Raw genomic sequence first — 17665 nt, forward strand, 5'->3', positions numbered from 1 at the left:
GAATCTGAAGGATTTGGTTGTTATGTCTAGCAGCCTGATCAACCACATACTACCTTAAAATATAAAATTAGAAAACTTTATCCTGGGACTGATATAAATTATGATTGCTATTAAATAGCAGTGAATATACAACTTATGATATTAAATTATTTTAAGGAAAAAACTAGGAATAAAATTATATATACTTAGTATATTTAAGTTATTAACAGGTAATTAAAAATTTGATTTTATGATAATTATTATTCAAAGTTAAATCATGATAAACCAGATTTTCTTATTTCCAATGAACATTTATAAACAGAAATTTATTGTAAAGTACACACACAAATTCACACATACACACACACACACATACAAGAAAATATACTGGATATAAATGAAGAGAAAAATTGGGCTCTATGTATGCTCGCAAGTGTTTATGTTATTTTCTTTATAAATATTTGTTATATCTATACTCATGCTTATATTTCACATCTATGTATGTATACAGGCATGTAAATATACATAGCGTGTATGTTCTGTGTATGTAAGCATACACACTACGTATATTTACATTCAATATACAAAAATATGTCAGAATATTTACAGTAAACATTTGCATTCAGGGTAAATAAATAAATTAATAGCTTGATGGATCTATTTTGCTATCTACTGAATGTAAATATTTGAATGCATAGAGCAACAATTAATGTTATATGTATATATGTGTATATACACATATATATATATATATATATATATATAATATATATATATATTATATATATATATATATATATATGTATGTATATACATATATATATATATAGACACATACTTACACACATACACACAAACACACACATAACCATAATTTAAATGCCTGCTTTTTCATGCTTACAAGGATCAGACATAGGTTGTTTATGTAGATTTTCTACAGCTGGATACTCTTCCTGTTGCCAACCCTCGTCTATTTCCAAGCAAGGTAATATTTTCCCCTAGCCAGAGATGATTTTGCAGATTATTGGAAATGAATGACAACGCTTGTACGACAATGACAATCACATACAACCATCATGCACTGTCAAAACAAGGAAACACACACACACACACACACATACATGCACACAAACCTACATATATAACATATGTATATGTGGCTATTTGTAGAGTTAAAAAACCTGAAACATACGACAGGCTTCTTTTAATTTCCCTTTCCACCCATACACACACATATATATATTTGTATATGTAGATAAATGAAAGAATGGAGTCGAACAACGATTTAACAAAATTCCTTTATTCTCGACATATGTTTCGAAGGCTGCATATTCCTAATTTCGAAGGAATAAGGGGTGCATTATGCCGCCTTCTCATCCGGAAAGACAAGGAACTTATGTCAGCATCATGACGAACAAAAACTTTTAGATGACTGCCCACATGGAGTCCATATTTGTATATGTATATATAATGCTATAGGTCTAGAGCAGTGACTGAGATTTATTTGGTTAGGAATAAGAGTGAGAAAATTTGTAGGCAGGAGTGGCTGTGTGGTAAGTAGCTTGCTAACCAACCACATGGGTCCGGGTTCAGTCCCACTGCGTGGCATCTTGGGCAAGTGTCTTCTACTATAGCCCCGGGCCGACCAATGCCTTGTGACTGGATTTGGTAGACGGAAACTGAAAGAAGCCTGTCGTATATATGTATATATATATATATGTGTGTGTGTGTGTGTGTTTGTGTTTGTCCCCCTAGCATTGCTTGACAACCGATGCTGGTGTGTTTACGTCCCCATCACTTAGCGGTTCGGCAAAAGAGACTGATAGAATAAGTACTGGGCTTACAAAGAATAAGTCCCGGGGTCGATTAACTCGACTAAAGGCGGTGCTCCAGCATGGCCGCAGTCAAATGACTGAAACAAGTAAAAGAGTAAAAGAGTAAAAGAGGCAAAAAAACTGAGAGTAAAGTCTCCCCCCAAAAAATGAGTAACCCAAAAATTAAGGCAAACTGAATGATCAATACAAATAGCAAGTCTTACCAAAAAAAGTTCATTCAGTCTAGCTTCTGTAGAATTAGTAAATGAAGATGCAGTTTGATATTTAGCAAAGGAGCCAAAGTTTGCAGTAAGGGAGAGTTTATTACTCAGGAAGATGGATTTCTTCTAATTGAAATCAAGCAGGTATATATTTATACTATACTAGATAAGAAAAATCTGTTCCATAAATAGATATGGTTGAGCAATGTATAGTGTTGAAAGCTTGTTAGGCTATCTTTCAGACCCAGTTTTTTATGTTTATTTTTTATGGATAAAAAAAAAAGCTAAGTCTTCTTGTCATGGCATTGACTTTCTGAAGGATATGCAGTATTCTAGAAGAACCACTTAAAGGATTTTTTTTTTGTTATAGAGTGAAAGGACCATTTATACCGGGATTGGGTTCAGAGAGTTGATTATGATATATAATTCTTTCTTATCAGATTTGCATCCATTGTTGTATGTGCGTGAGTGTGTGTATGTATCAATACACATGCACACACACTCACACACACATGTATATAAATGTGTATGTGTGTGTGTGTGTGTGTGTGTGTATATATATTATAATCAGGGAGGCCAGTTTATGGGATTACCCTGGATTTCTCACTCATAAGGGGTTTGACTTTACAAACACTACTGACCTAAGACCTCTTCAAAATATGGAGGGGGAAATGCCAAGGACATACAGACATATGTACATGCATACACACATAAATACATACATATATACATACATACATACATACATACATACTTACATACATACGTACGTACGTACGTACATACATACATACATACATACATACATACATACATACATACACACATACATACATACATACATACATACATACATACATACATACATACATACATACATACATACATACATACATATATATGCCTGCATCCACAATGGTTTTGGTTACAGCAGCTGATATTATACTTGAAATGATTTATTTTAAGGCTATGATGTCTCGAATTTATACAAGAGGGCAAAATAAGTCATTGTATGTGACACTGATACCTTTTCTATTGACATTAGTAATGTTGTAAAGGTGACTGCTGTTATAAGTGTAAGACAGGACTATTTGTAATATTTTATACCAGCTATAGACCCTAGGGTAAAATATAATAATAATAACAATGATAATAATCCTATTATAAATTTGAGTGATATTTCTCTGTCCACTATGTTCTTATGTTTGTTAACTCCTCCTAGACCAGTGGTACAAGGACAACGGAACTCAAACCAGCAACTCCCCTAACCTCAAGGAATGCCCTAATGATGTCTATTTTTTTTTAAGGGCTGTCTAATGGGGCCTCACTGACCCTACCTATTTTTATTGCTTATCAAACTAAATACATGGCATTGGCAACCTAATCGGAGCAATGACAATGAATTTCATCCCATGAACCCCCAGGGAGTATCGGAAGGAGGTTAAATTTCTGAAGGGTCGCTTAAATGGGACCATTTTGACACTCCTATTTTTACTGTATTTACCTCAATCCTTTGCAGAAATAAGTTTGGGCATTCTAAATACCTTCATGTACAGTCAAATCAAGGTAAAGTGTTATAACAGGTAAGTTTCAAGTGTGGTGAGCTGGCAGAAACGTTAGCACGCCGGGTGAAATGCTTAGCGGTATTTCGTTTGCTGCTACGTTCTGAGTTCAATTTCCGCCGAGGTCGACTTTGCCTTTCATCCTTTCGGGGTCGACAAATTAAGTAGCAGCTACGCACTGGGGTCGATATAATCGACTTAATCCCTTTGTCTGTCCTTGTTTGTCCCCTCTGTGTTTAGCCCCTTGTGGGTAATAAAGAAATAGGTACGTTTCAAGTGTGGATATTTATATTTTGTAGTTTATGAAACTTATATCTAGTAATAATAATAAGCGCACCTATGGAAAATGAAGAAGGTGAAGATAGTACCAATCATTGTTGGGTCCTTAGGAACAGTATCAGAAGGGATCAAGGAGATAATATATAGGAAATTGGAATAGAGTGCCCAGTAGAACTGTTACAAAAGGTTTGCAACCTTTGCATGGCCAGAATAATCAGGAAAGTATTAGATAGCTGAAAAAAATGGATAGCATGGTACCGTAGGCTGCAGGTAGCAAGCCCGCTACACATGTAAGACTCATGGAGCTCCAACAAAACCTGTAATAAAGAGAAATAATGATGATGATGATGATGATGATGATAATAATAATCCTTTCTATTAAAGGCACAAGACCTAAAATTTTGTGGAGATGGGGAAAGTCAATCACATTGACTCTACTACTTGATTGGTACATAATTTATTGACCCCAAAAGGATAAAGGTAAAGTCGACCAAAGTAGAATTTGAACTCAGAACATAAAGATGGATAAAATACCGCTATGTATTTTGCCCGGCATGCTAACAATTCTGCCAGCTCACAAATAACAACAATAATGATGTTAATAATACTAATAATAATAATAATGATAATAATAATAATAATAATAATCATAATAACAATAATAAGAGAATGATCCCTGGCTTACCATCCCTGCAAGAAGTGCAAAAGATTGTCTTAACTGGTACATCACACGTATTGAGAAGAGCATTGTCGATGTGAGAACTATTAGTACCCATGTATTTTAATTTAACTTTAAAAAAAAAAAAATGAACGAACTAGTGAGTTTAGTTTAATGGCCTACCAATGTATACTATGAGTTTCTCTACCCAAGGAGTCGGGAAGACACTCGGCAAGAAATGGAAGCAAATTTGAAAGAAGAAAAAAAAAAGTAATAATAATAATAATAATAATAACAAAAATAATTTCATTTATTTGCCACTAGGGCGAAGGATGAGGGGGACACTACTGAGACAGACATAAAGGGTGGGGGTTTACATATGATAATGAAATAAAAAAAAAGAAAGGAAAAAATAAGTTACATAGTATACACTGAAAAAGGATTTTTTTTTTTTTTACCTTTGAATGTATGCATAGCATACAAAGGTAAAAAAAAATTGGCAGGGAGGATGATAGAGATGTGGCCCTCCTGATACAAGAAGGCCTCTAGGGATAATCAAAGAACCCCACTGTTTGAGATTTCACTGAAACCCTAGGAGCAAGTGCCCTCTCTAATTCCTTCTCTCCAACTCAAAGGTCTACACTTAGAAAGGTACCATCCACTCTTGCCATTTTCACAACTTCCACCCACCTTTCAATAAAATCACTTGGGGAGAGCACTTCCCTTTCCACACTCAGTTTCCTCTTCAAGTGAAACTTGAAAAAGTCAATGAGAACTCTACCAAAGAGGAATGTGTCTGTCCTCATGTCTTTCAGCCTCGTCCACCAAACAACCTCTTTCACCACAGCCACCAGTCAAAAGAAAACTGCTTTGCCTGCCCAACTGAAGGAGGGCAACAGTGCAATCATCGCTACAGATTTGGCTGACAGATGGATCCGTCAACAGTTGGTACATCCTTTTTGCTGTTGGTACATCCTTTCTGCTGTGGCACCATGTATAAAATTATTTTGTCAGTCAGCTCAAGTACCTTTAACATTTCTCACTCAATGGATAGATAATATAGCTAGCTTTTGTATAAATTATTTTTAACCCTTTAACATTTAAAACCGGCCATATCCGGCCAAAAGTATTCTGCCTGTTTTATGTCCAAACTGGACAGATCTGGTCTCTCACACCAACCCTACAATATTGTTTTAAAAATTAACAGCTACCTCATCAAAATCTCATAGCTACAAGATAATGCATGATTAGTTCAAAACAATGTGGATGAAGAAGCATTAACTTTGGCAGAATAATGCAAACACTAAAGAGTTAAAAGTCTTCAAATAATTCATCCAACTTTAAGAAGAAAACAAACATTCACATCATGACTATATTTATGTTTAAATAGCAGGTTTCCACTCCTCCCACTTTTCAAATGAAAATAGAAAGCTGTCATGAGGAGTGAGATAAAAAAATGATGACAATTTCACTACATGTCCAGTGATCAGAATTGATTAAGTAAAATAAACAAAAGGATAATATACATATATATATATAATATATATATATATATATATATATATATATATATATATATATCATCATTTAATGTCCACTTTTCATGCTAGCATGGGTTGGACGATTTGACTGAGGTCTGGTGAACCAAACTCCAATCTGATCTGGCAGAGTTTCTACAGCTGGATGCCCTTCCTATTGCCAACCACTCCGAGAGTGTAGTGGGTGCTTTCATGTGTCACTGGCACCAGGGCCAGTTTGGTGGAACTGGCAACAGCCACACCTAAATGGTGCTTTTTATGTGCCACCTGCACAGGAGCCAGTCCAGCGGCACCTCTGCAGGTGGCACATATATATTGTCTTTTACTTGTCATTAGACTGTGACCTTGAAGAATTTTTAGTCAAATGAATTGACTCCAAAACTATTTTTTTTTAAAGCTGGATAATTATTCTGCCCGTCCCTTTTGTCAAACCACTAAGTTACAGAGATGTAAACACAGCAATACCAGTTGTCAAGCAGTAGTAGGAGACAAATACAGACACAAAGACACATACACACACTATTGCACTTTAGCATTATCAAATTTTGATAGATTGATTAAAGTTATAGAAAGAGAACGCCAAAACATCTTGGGGTTAATTATTTTTGCCCCTTTATGTTATGAGTTCAAATCCTGCTAGAATTGAGTTTACCTAATTTATCTTTCATCCTCTTGGGGAGAAGGAGGTGAAATAAGTTAAGTACTAGTTAATCTAATCCACTTTCAGCCAGTCCCAAAAAAGCTGTTAAGAATTGTGACATTGTAGAAAATCCTTACTAAGTTTTTTTTTTTTTTAATGCAGTTGGAAATAAGTAAACTGTAGTTAAAAGAGTATCTGTTATACTTAGTATGATATTTGTATGTTGGTTTAAAATATTTATTTAAAAGGTTATAAAAAAGAAAAAAAAGGTTTGATTGTCATGACTTCCAGTTTCAAACAGATATTTCTGATTTGATTTGTTTTCTTTTTCTTTCCTTATATTTTAACATTTCAAATGTTTGAATCAAATTTTTGCAAAAATGTATACTTTTGAAAAGCAAGGACCTATAAAAAAATATCTTTATATGAAATCAATAACATTTATTTGCTGTCAACATTTCTAAAACAACCAAAATGATATTCTGTATTTCAAAGAGATGGTGCTTGTGACCTTTTAAATGGTGAACTTTCTATGAAAAGGTAACAAATAAGAACAGATTTCAAATATCAGAAACTCAGATGTAGTAATGATCTCTATAACTAGTAATACATAATTAATCAATGGTGAATGTTAGCCTGTTAACAGATGTATTAAAAATGCAAACCAAATCTGCAATGGCCCAAAATTGTTTCCTTGCAACAGCAATTCTTACAAACTCAACTGTTTTCTATTTTTCTACTCAGATGATCAAAATCTTGTTTTAGCAATTCACGCAGCACTCTCATCTAAGAGAAGAAGAAGAGTGAAGGGAATACTCATCTGCCACTAACTCTCATCACCCGATTAATCTTTTAACCCTTTAGTGTTCGCATTATTCTGCCAAAATTATTGCTTTTTTATCCACATTGTTTTGAACTAATCATGCATTATCTTGTAGCTATGAGATTTTGATGAGGTAGCTGTTAATTTTTAAAATGATATTGTAGGGTTGGTGTGAGAGACCAGATCTGGCCAGTTTGAACATAAAACAGGCAGAATACTTTTGGCCGGATATAACCAGTTTAAATGCTAAAGGGTTAAATGACTACCCAACACTGTGTTTCTATATGGCCCAATATGATCAAGCTTAGATTTGAATTCATGTCACTTTATTTTAATGTTATGTTTGTTAAGAAATACTATTTCTTGTTAAGAAATACTATTTCTTGTTAAGAAATACTATTAATTCTAGTCCTTTCTTTCAAATACTAGGCCTATTCTCTTTCTTATAAGGTCATTTCATTTGTACAAGAAAATAACTATTTTTCAGCTTGTAACAAATGAAAGAGATCAAAGTAAATTGACCTTAAAATCTCTTTACAACTCATGACACAATATTATGAGGCAATGAAATTGGATTTTATGCTACAAATGTCAGCCAAATGAGTTACTCACAAAGTCTAAAACACAAATAGTATCCAAATAATACAAAAATATTTATAAATCCCTCACATTCATGAGTAATAATCTTTAACAGTCTTTGGTTACTAAGACTACTAAGACTACAATTTTTTGATATTAATAATGAATATTTTCATTTCATAAATGATGCAACTTAAGAAAATAATTGCTAGACTGGGCATTTCTAATTTGTGGACCAAAGTAGGTTTACTAATGTTCACGGTCTCTTTCAACTCTTGACACCTAAGTATCTTTCACAAACGCTGAAAATTTTACGATTTATGATTTGATGAAGAAGAAGACTGTAACTTCAGAGCAATGCTTCTTTCACATATTCGCAACATAAACTAAAATTGACTGATCAGTTAGAAAAGAATATGATATTGAAGTAGATCATTAGCCACTGGTATAAAACCAGTATGTGTTATGACTAACATGGCATAACATGCACTAAAGTCATTGATAAAAGGAAAATATTCTCTTTAGAAGGTTCGTATAAATGCAAACACTAACACTGCACAAAAACAAAGTACAGTAATGTCACTATCTTCATACAGTCATTTTTGTTTTTTATTTGATTCCACTTGGAGGACATAAAAATTACTGCAAAATCTTAAAAGAATCAGTTTATCAAGGCATAATGTGTATTGCCATCCTATTCCTCTGACTAAGACCATAAAAAGTTTAGGCCTCCACTATCCAATGTACTTTTCTTTGAAAAGTGGAAATGTGAAGTTTTACATCACAAGAGATTGAAATGATAGATATACAATCGGAAGGACTCCGTCGGTTACGACGATGAGGGTTCCCGTTGATCCGATCAACGGAACAGCCTGCTCGTGAAATTAACGTGTAAGTGGCTGAGCACTCCACAGACACGTGTACCCTTAACGTAGTTCTCGGGGATATTCAGCGTGACACAGAGAGTGACAAGGCCGGCCCTTTGAAATACAGGTACAACAGAAACAGGAAGTAAGAGTGAGAGAAAGTTGTGGTGAAAAAGTACAGCAGGGATCACCACCATCCTCTGCCGGAGCCTCGTGGAGCTTTTAGGTGTTTTCGCTCAATAAACACTCACAACGCCCGGTCTGGGAATCGAAACCGCGATCCTACGACTACGAGTCCGCTGCCCTAACCACTGGGCCATTGCGCCTCCACATATACAATACACACACAAATACATATAGATATCAGAATGGTTATAGAGCAGACTTATCAAAGTGATTCTATATGACCTCAAGCACTTCCAGAGGATCCTCTATGCACAGTCAGAAGATTTGGAACAGAGGCCAGACTAAATCCAGCTCTTATTCTTAAACACCCAGGTGGATGGTTTAGGCATAAGGCCAACAAATCCTCCTCTTAAAAAATATATTTGTTAAGGAAACTTTGAGGATAAAAAATATTCAGACTCTATAGAGGACTTAAACCAAACAATAAGCAGACTGACTATCTCTAACAAAAACTTCATGGATGAAGTTAGAAATATGGAAGATAGTCTACTCAACTTTGAAATTACCATATATTACTACAATGGTAAATACTTCTGTCATTTCTCTATACTTTTGTTGCCCAGTAGAACTTTTATTCTGCTTAGCACCCAGAACTACACTAATCAACGACATTCCATGCGTGACCATCTTTTCATTTTAGCCTCAAACTACAAAATATAAATTAATTTATTTAATCTATTTTTTAAACTTTTTTTTTTCAAACATGTATGATGAAATAATATAATCTAAATAATTTTATTTTTGTTGTTTAGCTCCAAATTAGTTCTTATTGAACAGATGTGATCAAAAACATTTCAGCCTTTACCACTCTGTCTGTTTGTACCCCAGTATACACTATTCAAGTGTGTCTTTCATTTTGCTTTAAGATGATAGGCTGTAATTTGACAGATCTGGTGAGTACTTATGTAGAGTTACCCTTGGTTTCAGAAATCCTGGTTTGTTTGGGCATCTGTATCATCCTCTCAGCTTCAGTAAAATAAACCAATGGTGAGTTGAGTTATTCATCTCCCAACAGCTATGTAGTAGTGCATGACATATATAAATGTTTCTAAATAGAATTGGCCTAATATATGTGGTAAGATGCTAACTCACAATCATAGCACACTCATACACATAGACATGTGGATGTGTATAAAACAAAATTATGACATTATATAAGATTTTAAACAGCTTTTACAGCTAAATAATCTAATTCTATATAAATAGAGATTACATGCCATGCTATTGAAATTTTTTTTTATGACTTATAAAGACAATACTATTTTTCATGGAGAAAGGCAGAGAAAAATACATCTAGGTACATTATTTGTTCAAGTCAACCAAGTAAATATATATCACACTTTCATTTTCAAAGAGAAGCAGTTAGGGTACAAAAAGGGATCTAACTGTAAAACAATTCAGGCTTAAATAATTCAAGCAGACATATATACATTCACAACTACATTAAGAGTAATGTGAATACGAATATAGGTTAAGTTAAAACTAACCATTAATAAACAAATACAATTCTGCAGTGGGAAAAGAAATTCTGATAACAATATGTATGAAGATGCACTATCAAGCACAAAACTGAATGCAAGCAAATTTTCAAAGTGCATCCAAAATGACTACAAATGCAACAACTAAATAAAAATTTAAACATTTGATAGTATTTATTTTCCCTACTGTTATATTGGCTCAGTGGTTAGAGCGTCAAGCTTACGATCGTGAGGTTGTGAGCTCGAATCCCGGACCGGCCTGCGTGTTGTGTTCTTGAGCAAGGCACTTTATTTCACGTTGCTCCAGTTCACTCAGCTGTAGAAATGAGTTGCGACGTCACAGGTGCCAAGCTGTATCGGCCTTTGCCTTTCCCTTGGACAACATCGGTGACGTGGAGAGGGGAGGCCGGTATGCATGGGCGACTGCTGGTCTTCCATGAACAACTTTGCCTGGACTAGTGTCTAGGAGGGTAACTTTCTAGGTGCAATCCCATGGTCATTCATGACCGAAGGGGGTCTTTACCCTTTACTGTTATATTAAGAGTTCAAACCTTGCTAAGGTCAATTTTGTGGTGTATATTTCATGGCCAATCTGAAGGAAGCGGTCCAGGATAGAACTGACTGGAGGACACTGATCCAACGAGTGACCAAGAGTCGACTTCGACTGAGCAGATAGAGAGAGATTTCAAGATCAGGAAAGTTACTACCAGATGTACCAGGGTTGATATAACTGCAAATACCCGCCTCCAGTGAAATGAGTAAGTTGAACCAATATGAAAAATATATCACTCTGCAGAACTAATAGAATGACAAAGAAGCTTTGCAGCATTTCATTACATTGATTTTACTTTCTTAAGTAAAAACTTACTGAGTTCATCTTAACTCCTTATCATTCCAGATGTCATTATATACAATAATATATCAGTACCAGTCGGATACTACAAGCATTTAAGCCAACGGTACTCTTAAACTGTGCAGGATATCATTGCTCTGGTACCCTACACAGTTTAAGGGTACCAATATTAGAAGTCATTGTTATTGTTACAACTATTAAGGCAGCAAGCACATCAGATGAAATGCATAGCAGTGTTTCTTCTGACCCACTACATTCTGAGTTCAAATGTCATTGAGGTCGACTTTACTTTTCATCCTTCAGAGGTCAATAAAATAAGTACCATTTGAACACTAGGGGCGGATGTAAGTGACTAGCCCAGTTCCCCAAAATTTCAGGCCTTGTGCCCATAGTAGAATTATCACTACTGTTATAATATTAACCTCCCTCCCATTCAAAATTGCTGGCTATATTCCAACTTAGAAATCAAAAAGGTGGGTAGATTGACAGAATTGTTAGTGTCAGTTAAGATGTCTTGGAGTATTTATTCCAGTTTTGTACACTCCAGGTTCAAATTTCTCCAAAGTTAACTTAGCTTTTTATCCATTAGGGAGCAATAAAATAAAGTACCAGTCAAATAAGAAGGTCAATTTAACCAACTAACCTCCAACCACCATATCTCAGGATTTGTTCCTAACTTTAAAACAATTATTATTATAATCATCATAATCATCATCAACATCATCATCATCATCACCACCACCACTACCGTCATTGTCATTATTAATATTATTATTAGCACTGTTACAACATGGAAGATTGGGTCTTTTGAATCATTAATGTGACATTTTTGGCAATAACAACTATTAATTCCTTTTAGAATGTCATTTAACTGATGTTAGGTCTTTAAGGGTAAAAAATAAAACCCCAGAATGTTCTGGGTTTCCATTTTCTTTTTAGAGAGTGGGGAAGAGAACATGCTGGAAAATGGATGGATATTGCATAACCAGTAAGAGATCTCAGGGGTTAAAAACAGAATATTCTTGAGTTGTTATTTTATTCTATTAATTTTTAAGGGCAGGGGCTAGGAGATGCTGTAAGATGGAATTGCTTTGCAAGCAAAATATGTTAACAGTCTAAATCAACCAATCAATTTTATTTGAAAGCTGAAATATCACTTTAGCCAACAGTTTTGGTGATATGAGATAGCATTCATTTGTAATTCCATAAAATAAAAAAATATAATATACTAATTCAAGCCAATAACATTAGAGTTTAGAATAAAAGAAAATTGCTTGAATCTAAATGGGAACTCTGCCTGTTGTTATTAAAATGTAACTAAAATGTTTTAATAGACTTTAGTGCCCTAACTTGAAATTTGTAGCAAGTGAGAGGCTCCTGAGTGGATCTAAGAATGTGTAAAAATTTAATCAGTATAAATGCAAAACAGAAAACAAAATGTGGTGGACTGCATCCAATTTAACCGTTGATTAAGGCTTAGCACATCAAAGGTCATTCATCTTGTTTGGTTTTATTTAGAGAAATGATAAAATTAAAAGAATAAGGAAGTTCTCTTTGAGAAATTGATATTACATTAAAAAATAAATAAATAAACAATAGTTTTGAAATGCAACCACTTTTGATTATCAAAAAATAAAGTGAGAGACAACCAATTTGAATTATATACATCTGAATAATGAATTATTACACTTTATTCTTCATTTGTAAAGGTAAACAACAACAAAAATGAAGACAAAAAGAAAATTTAAGCAATAAATTTAAATGACTAAATGTCCATTTAGCTTACTAAGAGAAATTATCCCTTCAGAAAAATATCCTTTCGGAAAACTACCCCTTCAGAGAAAAAAAAAATTAACAGAAAACATATACAAGCACACATGTGCACAATGTACATGCACAAACATACACATGCACATAGAGAAAAATTCCTACAGAGAAGACCTTGTTACAGCCAGTATAGTTACTGCAATGAATACCAACCTCTGACAAGACAATAAGCAGTTGCACTTCTCATTTTCTGCATGTTCTGTCATTCTTCATTTCATTTCGTTATTTCACCTTTTGTGTTGTGCACCTCTATTTCTTCCTTTATTTTTTTTCTCTCTCTCTCTCTCTTTGTCACCATGTTCATCGATGCATCAAGTGTTGCAAAAATGAGCAACAAACTAAAATGTGTTTTTAAAATGTTCACTGACCTCTAGGAAAGCATTGGTAGCTGTGCAGCAGACACAGTTGGTAGAACACACACAATTTTCAAAACTTCTTTTTAAAACTTCACCAAATGTAAAATTAACCCTTTTAATAATGGAAGAGATGTGCAACAATAAAATACTGTGTTGCCAGCATTTTAAACTGAGAGATTTATTTATATTCTTTATTTTTGGATTAACAATATTTTTACATTAATTTCTAAAATTTATTTATTTATTTATTTTTAGTTTTATTAAGTCAAAGCATTCTCTGCTTGAAAATCTCAATATTCAATGTGGACTGATTTAATGTTCCTTATGCAACCACTTCAGTTTCAATCAGCTTCTTACAAGTTATATAATATATATATATGCATACATAAATAATAATATAATATATTATATATATATATACATATATATATATATATATATAATATATATATATATATATATATATATCTACATATACATATATATATATATTCTATTATATTGTATTATATATAATAGCTATATCATATTTTCTGTGTTTACATCTGTTCAATGGCATTTACTGTTATCTTTAGAAATTTGTATTTTTTCCCCCCTTAAACTATTTATTCTTTTTCTTTCTCCCTACATATGTACAAATCACAATACTTAGAATATATAACTCTTGACATGCTCTCACATGCTCATCGATGCAAATATAACTGTATACATGCATATTTTTGACAATTTTGTGATCTGCCTGTCTGTCTGTCAGCCTGCTTGCCTGCCTGCCTGCCTGCCCGCCTGACTGACAAAATAGATCATTTTTCAAGAACAACGTTTATATAACCAGAGATGTGAAATAAAAGCAGGATGTGTATATATAAAAGATAAGTGCCTAGAAACATGTCTCATCTGGAATGAGTGCTTTGGAATCATTTAACAACAAGAAACTTCAGATATGAATTAAGTCATGCAGACATGAATGGAATAAAAGAGAATCAGTCAAGCAGATTATATATACGTGTGTGTTTGTGTGTGCATGTTACATATAAATATATGTATAGCATGTATAGATATTATATTTTATATATACTATATATCATATATATATATATATATATGTATGCATGTATATATATATATGTATATATATATGTATGTATATGTATATATATATATATATTTATAACATACATGAATATATTTTTGATATATGTATATATGTAGATATATAATATATTTGTGCATATGTGTGTGTGTGTGTGTATCTATATATATATGTATATATATTACATACATGAATATATTTTTGATATATGTATATATGTAGATATATAATATATTTGTGTATATGTGTGTGAATGTATCTATTTATATATATGTGTATGCATAAGTTCATGTGCATATATATGTAAGTATATATATATATATATATATGTATATATATATATTACATACATACGGCCATGCACATATGGAGATGCATGTGTATCTACATGTTCACTGCATAAGCATGAAACTTATGTGTGCAAAGTTATTTAATCTCATACATATTCCTAAGTGTAACATTACATTTTGTGAATATGTATTTATGCATCTATATGCATTTAATAAACAATAGCATAAGAATTGTAATAACAAAAGAAAAAAAAGAGACACAAACAGAAGCAGAAACCAAAGAGAAGGAAAGACAACAGGACTAAACAGCATCAAAGGAAAATCCTGCACCTAGATCCAAAAGCCAGCAATATGACATAACAAATTGCTGGTGTATATAGTCTCCATATATTATTAAGTTGCCTGTTACTAGATACCGGCTGATTGACGGAGCTATCTCAGTTATAGCAATAATATGCTATCAATGCCATGCTCTGATGACCAATGTTATCTACACCTAATCCTATATATATTGATTGTGCCGACCGAGCAGCAAACCTCTTTCAGTTTTGCTGCCATTTTGGTTTTTATCTGTCAGAAAGGATTATATGCTCACTAGTATCGGGTCCCCTGCTGACAGTATTATAGAACAGAAGGTTCTATTTCCAGGGAAGCTTTTCTGAAGGGAGTGACAGGGTAGTAATAGCATTTGTGAGAAGTACAAAGCGATCCAGCAATATAGACTTTTAATAGTGAGTTTCATATTCTCACTTTGTTATATCCAGATCAAATTCAATAATAAATAAATAATATCTGAATTGAATAGAAAACAAATTCAAAATTTGATATATTCATAAATGCATGGAAATATATCTTTAAGATATCTGCATACATATATACATAGAGAAATATACAAGTATGTACATAAATAGTAATATCTATCAATTTTCATGTATCTGAAACAAATATAATCTAATGCAATATGTACAATATTTCATACAAGAAAACTAATTTACAATTTTTGTAACTTAATTATCTCCATAGTAATTGTGAATAAAAGAATTTTCTAAGTAGAAGATTCCAATCAGAATTTTCTACTCACAAAAGAGTGAAGTTAAATATATTGGATAAGTTACATTTTCCCTTGAATCCCTTATTTTAAAAGGGAACTGTCATATATAATAATTAAACATCATTGGCAGCTATATAATCTCTTGATTAAGGAAATACAAATTCAAGTATACATATATGCAACTGCTATTGAAGCACTGAAACTTGACTTTTTAGACTGCTCTGAACAGAATGAGAGACTTCATCACATATATTCCCTAATTGTAACACACTGAAGGCATTCACTGTGTCAAAATTAATTTGTTTGGATTCATATCTTGTCAGGTTATTCACGAAAATAAATGAAAAAGTAAACAAAACAACACCTGCATTGAAAAATATTGTACATTTTGTGTTTCTGTGAGGGGAAATGATTCCACAATAAAAATCCATTCTCATGAGGTATATAAAAGTCTGACCTTAGAACTACTCAACTGCAATATATGAGTTACTATCATAAATATTATAAATAATTATAGGCGTAGGAGTGGCTGTGTGGTAAATAGCTTGTTTACCAACCACATGGTTCCAGGTTCAGTCCCACTGCATGGCACCTTGGGCAAGTGTCTTCTACTATAGCCTCGGGTCAACCAAAGCCTTGTGAGTGGATTTGGTAGATGGAAACTGAAAGAAGCCTGTCGTATATATGTATATATATACATATATGTGTGTGTATATGTTTGTGTGTCTGTGTTTGTCCCCCCCCCCCACAACATTGCTTGACAACTCATGCTGGTGTGTTTATGTTGCCGTAACTTAGCGGTTTGGCAAAAGAGACCAATAGAATAAGTACTACGCTTACAAAGAATAAGTCCTGGGGTCGATTTGCTCGACTAAAGGTGGTGCTCCAGCATGGCCATAGTCAAATGACTGAAACAAGTAAAAGAGTAAAAGAGAATTGTTATACTTAGGTATTTTCCTCATCTTTTGCTACAGCCTCCTATTCACTTTAGCCATGCTGTTCACATATTGTTCACATAACTACCTTGTTTATTTTCAGATTCTCTTTTTAAGAATGACCAACTTCTGCACAGTTTCTCTTGCGCTTCTTGTTTGATTAAATATGAGGTCAGCCTTAATTGAAAAGAAAACTGAAGTTGTGGAAATCAATCTCAATACATCACTGATATTCATTTCCTTCTTTTTCAAGTAGCTACAGTTGAGATACATTTCACCATGCTGTAAAAAGAATCCTTCTGGCTTTCATTAGCTTTGGTAGGTTCTCAGTTTCTGTTATGTCGCTCGTTCAGATGACCGCTACTCAACTTGACTCTACTCTGCTGCCTTCTACTACTCTCTACTCAGCTGTTCTTGACGTCTAAGCTTCTCCCTCTATATTTACGTATTGGGCTAGCCTACTTCATCGTCTGGGGGAGTCCACACAACAGTTTCACAGTGTGTGTCTCAGTCAATAGCATCAGTTTAGTTGAATGAGCTTTTGTTTTCCATTAAGGTGCAGAAGTTTCTAGAATATAGTATCCAACATGGACTGGTGTTCAGTACAATACAAATGGTCAGTAAAGCCAACAGGAGTAGA

The 17665-nt window shown here is 33.5% G+C and overlaps 1 protein-coding gene and 2 long non-coding RNA genes across 4 annotated transcripts in view; 1 reads left to right on the forward strand and 2 right to left on the reverse strand.

The window, feature by feature from the left end:
• LOC115212278 (osmotic avoidance abnormal protein 3-like) overlaps positions 1–17665 on the reverse strand; it is a 907318-nt gene that overhangs the window by 194484 nt on the left and 695169 nt on the right. The window lies entirely within an intron of this gene.
• Positions 1–17665, reverse strand: part of LOC118763447 — a 50879-nt gene that overhangs the window by 13628 nt on the left and 19586 nt on the right. The gene's annotated exons all lie outside the window — the stretch shown is intronic.
• Positions 1–17665, forward strand: part of LOC118763448 — a 50809-nt gene that overhangs the window by 13558 nt on the left and 19586 nt on the right. The window contains exon 2 of one of the 2 annotated variants that reach the window (XR_004999210.1): positions 10073–10132. This is a non-coding gene — a long non-coding RNA (uncharacterized LOC118763448). Of the gene's footprint in view, positions 1–10011; positions 10133–17665 lie in introns of both variants that reach the window. The other variant, XR_004999211.1, reaches the window with a different exon arrangement.

This window comes from Octopus sinensis, linkage group LG5 (assembly GCF_006345805.1).
Source record: "Octopus sinensis linkage group LG5, ASM634580v1, whole genome shotgun sequence".
NCBI lineage: Eukaryota > Metazoa > Mollusca > Cephalopoda > Octopoda > Octopodidae > Octopus > Octopus sinensis.